This window comes from Mustelus asterias, chromosome 18 (genome assembly GCF_964213995.1).
Source record: "Mustelus asterias chromosome 18, sMusAst1.hap1.1, whole genome shotgun sequence".
Taxonomy (NCBI): Eukaryota; Metazoa; Chordata; class Chondrichthyes; order Carcharhiniformes; family Triakidae; genus Mustelus; species Mustelus asterias.
The window spans coordinates 80,526,621-80,538,779 of NC_135818.1; the positions used below are offsets into that span (position 1 = coordinate 80,526,621).

Consider the following 12,159-nt stretch of genomic DNA (forward strand, 5'->3'; position numbering starts at 1 on the left):
AAAAATGATTGATGGAAAAGAGCAACTTGCTGTGGCCTAAATAGTGCGTTAGAAAAGATATGTTTTGAGTGGCCAAGATGGGCAAATACGCTTGTCACCACTGGAAATGTCAAATTCATATCCTCAATGCAACTGACCTCTTGGTCCTGCCATTCTCTGCTAATTTATCTATGGTCCTGACAAATGCCAAACTTCATTTCAAAATTTGATGAAAACGGTAATGTTTGAGTTTTGAAGTGAAAGTAGTGATAGGGGGGTGGCATGGTGGCACAGTAGTTAACACTGCTGCTTCACAGGGCCAGGGACCCAGGTTCGATTCCCGGCTTGGGTAACTGTCTGTGTGGAGTTTGCACGTTCTCCCTGTGTACAAGATTATGAAGGGTATAGATAGGGTGAACAGTGGGAAGCTTTTTCCCAGGTCGGAGGTGACGATCACGAGGGGTCACGGGCTCAAGTTGAGAGGGGCGAAGTATAACTCCGATATCAGAGGGACGTTTTTTACACAGAGAGTGGTGGGGGCCTGGAATGCGCTGCCAAGTAGGGTGGTGGAGGCAGGCACGCTGACATCGTTTAAGACTTACCTGGATAGTCACATGAGCAGCCTGGGAATGGAGGGATACAAACGATTGGTCTAGTTGGACCAAGGAGCGGCACAGGCTTGGAGGGCCGAAGGGCCTGTTTCCTGTGCTGTACTGTTCTTTGTTCTTTGTTTGTTCTTTGTCTGCGTGGGTTTCCTCCGGGTGCTCCGGTTTCCTCCCACAGTCCGAAAGATGTGCGGGTTAGGTGGATTGGCCATGCTAAATTGCCCCTTAGTGTCAGGGGGACTAGCTAGGGTAAATGCATGGGATTATGGGGATGGGGCCTGGATGGGATTGTGGTCGGTGCAGACTCGATGGGCCGAATGGCCTCCTTCTGCAATGTAGGATTCTATTATTCTATAATATCATTAATGGGGTAATAATAAAACTCTAGAGCATCCCCCATCAATGGTGTCCTCTTTGAATCTGAAAGAACAAAAAAACTTGCATTTACATAGCATCCTTCACAACCCCAGGACATTCTCAACCATTTTACAGCCAATCAACTATGTTTTGAAGTGTAGCCACTTGTAATCCAGTAAATCTACAGACAGCAAGCTCCCACAAACAGCAATGAGCTGATAGGCAGATAATCTGTTTAGGTGAAGTTGACTGAGGGAGAAATATTGCCCTGGACACCCGAGAGACCTGCCCTGTTCCTCTTCAAAATAATGATCTCTTACGACCACTGGGGAAAGCAGACAGGGCCTCACTTCAGTGCCCCATCCAAAGGATCGCACCGCTGACAGTGCAGCACTCTCTCTGCTGTGATTCCAGAAAGCTCAGTCCCCAGCTTAAACCCTGTGTTCCTGATATCACTGCAAACAACTCAGAAGGTGGAGGGGTCCCAAAGTCTCCCCCTTGAACTCGACTGGCCTGCAATGCATATTGCAGGTTATTAGAAGCTTTGCTATACTGCAAACCTATTTTATTATTGAATGACTAGAATACAAGGAGCGTACCCTTCAAAAATAACTCTCGTAAAGAGCCATCATTAAAGTCCTTTCTCTTCTGTTACACTCTCTCCAGTCTCCAGCTGTGATCTCACGTATTATGGATAGGCCAATGAGTTATGTTTTTACCTGTATTATTTTTTCTTTAATTTCTCAGAGTATCTTCTCCTGAGTTCAGAGGGTTAATATTTTCCTTTCTCCTTTGATCACTAAGTAACAGTTCACAAAACGGCCTCTCTTCCCAACACTTTGCAGGAAAGGAACTAATACTGAGGCTGTTTCATAATGGGGGAGACAAAACTAATAAAGTTTATTTTTATTTATTAGTCACAAGTAAGACTTATATTATCACTGCAATGAAGTTATTGTGAAAGTCCCCACACTCCGGCGCCTGTTCGGGTCAATGCACCTAACCAGCACGTCTTTCAGAATGTGGGAGGAAACCGGAGCACCCGGAGGAAACCCAATGCAGACACGGGGGAGAACGTGCAAACTCCACACAGACAGTGACCTGAGCTGGGAATCAAACCCAGGTCCCTGATGCTGTGAGGTGACAGTGCTAACCACCCCATGCCACCGTGCTGCCCCTATTTCTATGTCACCCTCGATGCTATGCATAAGTATTTTAGAGTGAGACCAGTTCCATACTCCCTATTGGAAAAATTAGAGTCAGAACTCGAATGCCTGGAACAGCTGGGCAAACTAAGACCCATACAGTTCGCAGAGTGGGCCACACTTGTTCCTGTCCTGAAGCCAGTTAAGTTGTCCAACTTAGTGGAGGCTATAAGCTTACCATCAACAGGGTTTCTAAACTCGTAACAAGATACCCCACATTGAATACCTGCACACCAGGTTAACTGGGGGCCAAACATTTTCCAAGTTAGACGTGAGCCATGCATATCTCCCGAACTGGATGAGCCTTTCTGAAAATGCAATTAGCACGCACAAAGGCTATACGAGTACTCTTGCTCGCCTTTTGGGGTCTCGCCTGCATGCGCCATTTTTCAACGAGTCATGGAGAACATTCCCCAAGGGTTACTTCAGGTACCTAGACGATGTCTTGATCACAGGAACTGCGGAACCCGAACACCTAGCGAACCTAGAAGAGGTCTTCCAACAATTCTCGGAGGTGGGGTACATCTGAACTGGGAAAAATGTGTCTTCCAAGTGAGTGCCATGACCTATTTGGGCTATTGGCTGGATGGCAAAGGCCTTCATCTGATGGAGGACAAGGTGAGGGACATTAAAGAGGCGTCAACTCAAAGGAACCCCACAGAATCGAAGTCCTTCCTGGGGTTAGTGAATTATTACAGGAAGTTTATTCCTAATTTAGCTTCTTTGCTGGTCTCCTTGAATGCCTTGCGACAGAAACATCAAAGGTGGTCTTGGGGGGGCGCTGCAGCTGGAGGCTTTCAACAGCAACTTTTGTCCTCAAATTTATTGGCCCATTTTGACCCCCAAAAAGATCTTGAGTTGGATTTTACAGCCTTACTTGGGCGAGACTGGAAATTCCCGTCCGAGGTCAATGGAGAGTTCCGTTGTCGGACCCTCGCCTGCTCCGATTCTGGGCGGGCGAGGTGGTAGCCCTTGTCTTGACTTGCGTTGCCTCCCCTTATGGGATTGGGGCAGTACTGGCACACTGCTAGAGAGATGGAACAGAGAAGCCTGTTGCGTATACATCTAGGATCCTTTTGGACCCTGAGTGGATGTATTCCCAAATTTGGAAAGAGGGATTGGCAGTTAAAAAACTCCATCAATATGTCTGTGGTAGACGCTTCATCGTATTAACCGATCATAAACCCTTGTTGTGATTTTTTAAAGAAGACAAGGCAATACCCTCCATTGTCTCCGCCCACATACAGCATTGGGCCTTGTTACTGACAGCTTATGAATACCCTCTAGGGCACCGCCCCGGGACCCATATAGCTAACGCCAATGCACTGAGTTGTCTGCTGTTGCCCATAGGTCTGGCTTCACTACCAGCTGTGGAAGAGGTCATGATGACCCTCAATTTTTTGGACACCTTGCCGGTGTCTGCAAGGCAAATCAAATCAACGCAAAAGGACCCAGTCCTGTTTAAATTAATAAGCATAATATTACATGGGGAATTCAGAGGACAGCTCGCAATGCAATGAAACACTGCCGGACGATAAAACATGAGCTCAGTGTTGAGGATGACGTCATCCTCTGGGGTTCCCGTGTAGTTATCCCCCTCCCAGGGAAATGTCTGACACTTATGGAATTTACACCATGGCCACCCTGAAACTTCGAAGTACAAAGTGGTAGCCAGGAGCTATGTGTGGTGACCCTGCCTTGCTGCAGACATTGATGACTTGGTCAGACAATGTGATTCATGCCAAGAGAACCAATAACTCCCTCCCACCCGGCCCAGCCTCCCCACATCCATAGGAGTGGCCTGGTAGGCCCTGGGTGCAAGTGCATGTGGACTTCACTGGGCCTTTTTTGGGTTCCATATTCTTAATTATGGTTAACACGCATTCCAAATGGTTGTAAATACATCACATGAGCTCCGCCACTTCCCATGCTACCATTGAGAAACAGCGACAAGGTTTCTGCGCACACGGGATACCTGAAGTCCTGGTCTTTGACAATGACACTGCCTTTACAAGTACCAAGTTTCAGACCTTCATCCTTTCCAATGGAATCAACTACATTTGAACAGCACCCTATCACCTGTCATCGAATGGTTTGGCTGAATGGGTGGTGCAGACTTTTAAGCTCGACATGAAGAAACAACCTGCAGCGTCCATAGAGACCAAACCGGTGCGATTTTTATTCCACTATAGGGCTACCCCTTGCCCAATTACAGGAATCGCCCCAGCAGAATTGTTAATGGGACGGAGGCTTCGGACAAGAGTAAGCCGACTGTTCCCAAACTTGGAGGGGAGGGTGGAGTCCCAACAGGAGAACCAGGAGAAGAACCATGATTCTGCAAGGACAGCAAGCACATTCAAAACCGATGACCCAGTCCACGTGAGGAACTTCGGGAACCGCCTCAGTTGGGTCCCCGAGATCACAACAGAGGGAACAACAGGGCCCGTGTCTGATAAGGTCCAAATGCAGGGAAAAATTGTCAGGAAGCATCGGGACCATCTCAGGAGTAGGGAGTCCATGCTAGTGCAAGCCCCACTAGCAGCCAAGGGGATGACCACTGCCAGCGTCGAGTCTCGAATGGAAGTCAACCCCATGCCTGTCCTTCCGGGTAATGAGGACACGGATTTTGAGATGGAAGTGGAAGAGACCGATGCCCCTTCTGAAGCAAGACCTCGAGAAGGACCAGGGTCGATGGCTTTTTGGTGCTCCCTTCAGAAGCGAAGGTGTCCAATCAGCTTCACACCCCCTGATCCGGTCTCACCTCTAATTGACCCCAAGCGGCGGAAAAGCCCCCACCCCCCCGGAACGCTAATATTCTCCCCTTTAACCTCTTCTCTCTATCTCTCTTCCCTCAAGATCTCCCTTAAAATCTACTTCTTTGACCAAGCTTTTGTCCCTTTGCCTTAATATTTCTGCATGTGGGCTTAGTGTCAATATTTGCGATTGAACACCACTGTGAAAGGCTTTGGGAATTATTTTTACATTGAAGGCGCCAGATAAATCCAAGTTGTTGTTGATGGCGATGATAGAAAGGGCCAGTGCGCGAAGGGTAGTCCCATGTGTGGAAAGCAATATCGTCAGGGAAACAGCGTGACTGATGGTGCAGAGAAGGAAACAGGAGCTGCAACCTGAAATGTAGGCTAATGCTGTCCTCGAGGCATTGCGTTCAAACTCATTCTCAGATTGATCCAGCAGAGGGGATTAAAGGGATGTTGCTGACTGCGGTCGGCTGTCAAAATAAGCACTTTGCTTCATAAACCTTCTGCAAGCAGATGACGATGATGAGTGGGGGAGCAGGGAGATAGGGAAGATATCTCAAAGCCAAGGGCCATCACATGGAGGAAATTCCACCTTTGGAGGTTTGGTTACTGACTGGAACAGCAGAAGCATTATCCATCCTTACGGACCCCATCTTAAGCTCCCAAGTTATTTGAAACTGAAATTCTGCCCAAAAATAACATGCAAGCCGTAACCCTAACCTTGAGAAATAATAACTGTTAGATTTGTCAAAAAGAAGATAAAACACCAATGAATGCTCCTGTTTCAGGTATATTGTGTCTTTTAGATAGAGTCAGCTTGCTTTTATAAAGAGGTACATTCCAATACCCCAGCCAACGGATAAGTATTAGCAGAGAATTGCGAGTGAGAAAGAGATAATGTTCAAATGCTTCCTTTTTAAGTGAGATAAGAGGCTTTCCTTATTGGGCAAAGTCCCCAATCGGCATTTCTGTCTGATGTGTTAACTGAGTTGCTACTGACAGCATCTTGGTAAAGAACAGCCCCAGTTGTATCATCCTCCATTGTTCAGCGAGAGAAGTGACGGCAAATAAATTTAGTTGTTTCTGTAGTGCAGTGGTTATCACGTTCGCCTAACACACGAAAGGTCCCCGGTTCGAAACCGGCCAGAAACACGAGATGGCTTTACGGACGGCACGGTGCACAGTGGTTAGCACTGCTGCCCCACAGTGCCAGAGGCCTGGGTTCAGTTCCAGTCTCGGGTCACCGCCTGTGTGGAGTTTGCACGTTCTCCCCGTGTCTGCGTGGGTTTCCTCCGGGTGCCCCGGTTTCCTCCCACACACCAAAGATGTGCAGGTTAGGTGGATTGGCCCCGTGCTAAATTGCCCCTTAGTGTCAGAGGTTCTAGCAGAGTAAATATGTGCGGTTACAGGGATCGGGCCTGGGTGGTTTGTGATGGTTCAATCTCGATGGACTGAATGGCCTCCTTCTGCACTGTAGGACTCTATGATTCTTCTATGATAAGGTTTCAAGTTACAAGAAAATCCTATTTATTGGAGAGGGGAAAACGCGTATTTCATCTGCTCAGATCAACGTGAAAAATCCCTTGGAAACCACTTTGAAAAACATGTCTCAGTCAATATTTATCTTTCAATCAATAACTTTTGATCTGGACATTAACATTGCAATTCTCTCCTTAGGCTTTATTTTTTTGAAGTGAAAAAGTCTTGATGAAGAGCGCAAGGTCCCTGGTACCGGATGTGACCTATCGCAAAGAAGAAAGAAAGTACTTCCATTTATATAGCACCTTACACAGTGGTTAGCACTGCTGCTTCACAGCTCCAAGGTCCCGGGTTCGATTCCCGGCTCGGGTCACTGTCTGTGTGGAGTTTGCACATTCTCCTCGTGTCTGCGTGGGTTTCCTCCGGGTGCTCCGGTTTCCTCCCACAGTCCAAAGATGTGCGGGTTAGGTTGATTGGCCAGGTTAAAAAAATTGCCCCTTAGAGTCCTGAGATGCGTAGGTTAGCGGGATTAGCGGGTAAATATGTGGGGGTAGGGCCTGGGTGGGATTGTGGTCGGTGCAGACTCGATGGGCCGAATGGCCTCCTTCTGCACTGTAGGGTTTCTATGATTTCTTCTATGATACACATCCTCAGGAGTTCCGAAAGCACTTTAAGAGCCACTAAAATACCACTAAAGTGTAGTCACTGTTGTAATGTAGGGACTTTGGACAGCAACACACAGCAATGTTAATGTCCAGATCAAAAGTTATTGATTGAAAGATAAATATTGACTGAGACATGTTTTTCAAAGTGGTTTCCAAGGGATTTTTCACGTTGATCTGAGCAGATGAACAGGCACCTTGGTTTAATGTCTCATCTGAAGACTGATACCTCTGACCACACCTCTGACACTGCTGCACTCATTGAGTGCTTCACTGGAGTGTGAATCTGGATTTTTGTGCCTAATAGTCTGGAGTTGGACTTGAGTGCGCAGCCTTCTACTCAGAGGCATGATTGCTGTCAAGTAGGGCCAAATGGCCTACTCCTGCTTCTATTTTCTATGTTTCCATGGACAGGATGGATAGAGAAAGAATGTTCTCGATGGTGGGGGTGTCTAGAACTAGGGGTCATTGTTTGAGGATAAGGGATAAATCTTTTAGGACTGAGGTGAGGAGAAATTTCTTCATCCAGAGGGTGGTGAATATGTGGAATTCACTACCACAGAATGTAGTTGAGGCCAAAACATCTTGTGATTTCAAGAAGAAATTAGACATAGCTCTTGGGGCTAAAGGGATCAAGGCATGGGAGGAGAGGAAAGGCGAGATCAGAATATTACACACGACCTTACTGCCCGTTCATGGAATGCTCCCACTGCAGCGAAGTGGAGAATATGGCGCCCAGCCAAATCCCCGTTCACTGCAGCGGGATGGGAAAATCCCACTGGCGTGAATGACTGCAACATTCGAGCCATTGAATTTGACGATCAGCCATGATCAAAAAGAATGACAGGGCAGGCTCGAAGGGCCGAATGGCCTACTCCTGCCTCTATGTTTGTAAGTGAGCTAGGGTTGCCACTGCACTTATTTATCATTTGTTGGGTGGGTAATGGGGCGGCACGGTGGTTAGCACTGCTGCCTCACAGCGCCAGGGACCTGTGTTCGATTCCCGGCTTGGGTCACTGTCTGTGCGGAGTCTGCACTTTCTCCCCGTGTCTGCGTGGGTTTCCTCTGGGTGCTCCGGTTTCCTCCCACAGTCCGAAAGATGTGCTGGTTAGGTGCATTGGCCATGCTAAATTCTCCCTCAGTGTACCCGAACAGGCGCCGGACTGTGGCGACTAGAGGATTCTCACAGTAACCTTGTTGTAGTGTTAATGTAAGCCTACTTGTGACACTAATAAATAAACTAAAATAAATAAAATGTGTGTGCCCCTTACTCATCCACTGAGGCAGCTGCTGTCTTACATTGAGTGGTGAGCCACAGTTGTCCCACTTGCTGTGGTATTGAGATTGTCTTTTAACTGAGACAGCGGGGACAGGCTCCGCAGAGTAAGAGCACAACGCTGAGTGTATGTGATGTTCTGTTTGTTGTGAAGTGCAGTGGGCTCTGGTGTATTCATGGCCTCTGTGCATTCAGTTATCCCCTGCTTTCCAGCCTGCTTTTCCCACTCTGACCTTGCTGCATTCTGGTGGATCAGGTCACCACGGATTTCTGCTTCTCAATAAACTGAAGCGGCCCAGAGAGCAGATCCTGGCGTCCCGACTGAATTCAATGTTTCAGCTCACTGGTGAGTGAATTTGCCGTAAATACATTCACCTCTACCCGCCATTTAAACAGTCTGCAAAGGAGTTACAGCTCCCTCTCTGCACGCTGAAGGTGTGCTGCACTGCCAGAGGTGTCAGCTCAGATGAAATGTAAAAATGTGACTCCAGTCTGCTCTCTCAGGTGGACATAAAAGCAGGATGACCAATTCTTATAAAGTAAGGGACTCTTAGAATGGCAGGGTTGCAGGGAAGTGTTGATGAGCGTGAGAGTGGTGGTTCATAGAATCATAGAATCCTGCAGTGCAGAAGGAGGCCATTTAGAGTCATAGCGTTATAAAGGTTTACAGCATAAAAACAGGCCCTTCGGCCCAACTTGTCCGTGCTGCCCTTTTTTTTAAAACCCCAAAGCTAGTCCCAATTGCCCACGCTTGGCCCATATCCCTCGATAGCCATCTTACTCATGTAACTGTCTGAACTCTTTTTAAAAGACAAAATTGTACCCTCTCTACTACTACCTCTGGCAGCTTGTTCCAGACACTCACCACCCTCTGTGTGAAAAAATTGCCCCTCTGGACTCTTTTGTATCTCTCCCCTCTCACCTTAAACCTATGCCCTCTAGTTTTAGACTCCCCTACCTTTGGGAAAAGATATTGATTATCTGGTTGATCTGTGCCTCTCATTATGTTATAGATCTCTATAAGATCACACCTAAGCCTCCTATGCTCCAGGGAAAAAAGGCCCAGTCTATCCAGCTTCTTATAACTCAAACCAACAAGCCCTGGTAGCATCCTAGTAAGTCTTTTCTGCACTCTTTCTAGTTTAATAATATCCTTTCCATAATAGGGTGACCAGAACTGTACACAGTATTCCAAGTGTGGCCTCACCAATGTCTTGTACAACTTCAACAAGACATCGCAACTCTTGTATTCAATGTTGTGACCGATGAAACCAAGCATGCCGAATGCCTTCTTCACCACTCTGTACACCTGTGACTCCACTTGATTTGGCCCATCGAGTCTGCACCGACAACAAGCCCACCCAGGCCCTATCCCTGTAGCCCCACATATTTACCTTCCTAATCCCCCTGACATTAAGGGACAATTTATCATGGCCAATCAACCTAACCCGCACATCTTTGGACTGTGGGAGGAAACTGGATCACTCGGAGGAAATCCACGCAGACACAAGGAGAATGTGCAAACTCCACACAGACAGTGACCCCGAGGCCTGAGTTGAACCCGAGTCCCTGGCACTGTGAGGTAGCAGTGCTAACCACTGTGCCACCGTTAGAGAATTGAGGGTGGGGGGGGGGGGGGTGGTGGAGGGTGGTAGTGACCATAAGAATGGAGGGAAGGGGTGTTTGTAAAACAACCAAAACTTGCAACACATGTTGCAGAGTCACAATCTTATAGAGCACATGCTCACAGAAAAAAAGAGGGAAAGGCAAGAGGGCATGTCCAGGCTTTGCCTCCCTCAAGTTGTCCAAGAATTATAGGACAAAAGATGTCCCTAAAGGAATGCTGAACAGTCCATCTCTTAAAATACAGATTGCTGGTTACCCTGCATGAAAGATTTGATTTGATTTATTATTGTCAGATGTATTAGTATATAGTGAAAAGTATTGTGCCTTGTGACTATATAGGCAAAGCATACTGTACATAGAGAAGGAAAGGAGAGGGTGCAGAATGTAGTGTTACAGTCACAGCTAGGGTGTAGAGAAAGATCAGCTTAATAGAAACATAGAAGATAGGAGCAGGAGGAGGCCATTTGGCCCTTCGAGCCTGTTCCGCCATCATCACAATCATGGCTGATCATCCAACTCAAAAGCCTAATCCTGCTTTTTCCCCATAACCTTTGATCCCATTCGCCCCAAGCCCTATATCTATAATTATATAAGGTAGGTCCATTTAAAAGTCTGATGGCAGCAGGGAAGAAGCCGTTCTTGAGTCGGTTGTTATGTGACCTCAGACTTTTGTATCTTTTTCCAGATGGAAGAAGGTGGAAGAGAGAATGTCCGGGGTGTGTGGGGGTCCTTGATTATGCTGGCTGCTTTTCCGAGGCAGGAGGAAGTGTGGACAGAGTCAATGGATGGGAGGCTGGTTTGTGTGAGGGATTGGGCTTCGTCCAGAATCTTTTGTAGTTCCTTGCGGTCTTGGGCAGAGCAGGAGCCATACCAAGCTGTGATACAACCAGAAAGAATGCTTTCTATGGTGCATCTGAAAAAGTTGATGAGAGTTATAGCTGACATGCCAAATTTCCTTAGCCTCCTGAGAAAGTAGAGGTGTTAGTGGGCTTTCATAACTATACCATCGGCATGGTGGGACCAGGACAGGTTGTTGGTAATCTGGACACTAAAAACTTGAAGCTGTTGACCATTTCCACTTCGTCCCCGTTGATGTAGACAGGGGCATGTCTTCCACTACGCTTCCTGAAGTTAATGACTATCTCCTTCATTTTGTTGACATTGAGGGAGAGATTATTGTTGCCACACCAGTTCACGAGATTCTCTATCTCTTTCCTGTACTGTGTCTCATCATTGTTTGAGATCCGACCCACTACGGTGGTGTCATCAGCAAACTTGAAAATCGAGTTGGAGGGGAATTTGGCCACACAGTCAGAGGTGTATAAGGCGTTTAGTAGGGGGCTGAGAACACAGCCTTGTGGGGCACCCGTGCTGAGGATGATCGTGGAGGAGGTGTTGTTGCCTATCCTTACTGATTGTGGCCTGTGGGTCCCAAAACATTATTATTTTGACCAAGAGCAGAGTTCTTCCCAGTGCCCTGATATTCATCCCTCGACCAAAGTTTTAAAAAACAGTTGAACATAGAACATAGAACAGTACAGCACAGAACAGGCCCTTCAGCCCACGATGTTGTGCCGAGCTTTATCTGAAACCAAGATCAAGCTATCCCACTCCCTCTCATCCTGGTGTGCTCCATGTGCCTATCCAATAACCGCTTAAATGTTCCTAAAGTGTCTGACTCCACTATCACTGCAGGCAGTCCATTCCACACCCCAACCACTCTCTGCGTAAAGAACCTACCTCTGATATCCTTCCTGTATCTCCCACCACAAACCCTATAGTTATGCCCCCTTGTAATAGCTCCACCCACCCGAGGAAATAGTCTTTGAACGTTCACTCTATCTATCCCCTTCATCATTTTATAAACCTCTATTAAGTCTCCCCTCAGCCTCCTCCGCTCCAGAGAGAACAGCCCTAGCTCCCTCCCAGTTGATTTGGTCGTTATTTTATTGCTGTTTGTGGGAGTTTGCTGTGCGTAAATTGGCTGTTGCATTTCCTACATCACAACAGTGACTACACTCCAAAATCCTTCACTGGATGGAAAATACGTTCCAGAGTCCATAGGATCCCTACAGTGCAGGAGGAGGTCATTTGGCCCATTGTGTCTGCACCGACCCTGTGAAAGAACCTCCTGCCTGGATTGATTCTTCCACCACAGCTGCTTATTGTGAATAACAGTGGATGGAGCAAAGAATCATTTGAATTAGAGGG

The 12,159-nt window shown here is 47.2% G+C and overlaps 1 protein-coding gene and 1 non-coding gene across 3 annotated transcripts in view; both read left to right on the forward strand.

The window, feature by feature from the left end:
• Window positions 1-12,159, forward strand: part of adck1 (aarF domain containing kinase 1) — a 490,953-nt gene that overhangs the window by 207,295 nt on the left and 271,499 nt on the right. The window lies entirely within an intron of this gene.
• Window positions 5,985-6,057, forward strand: trnav-aac (transfer RNA valine (anticodon AAC)). Its single transcript has one exon. It is a non-coding gene; the product is annotated as a tRNA-Val (tRNA).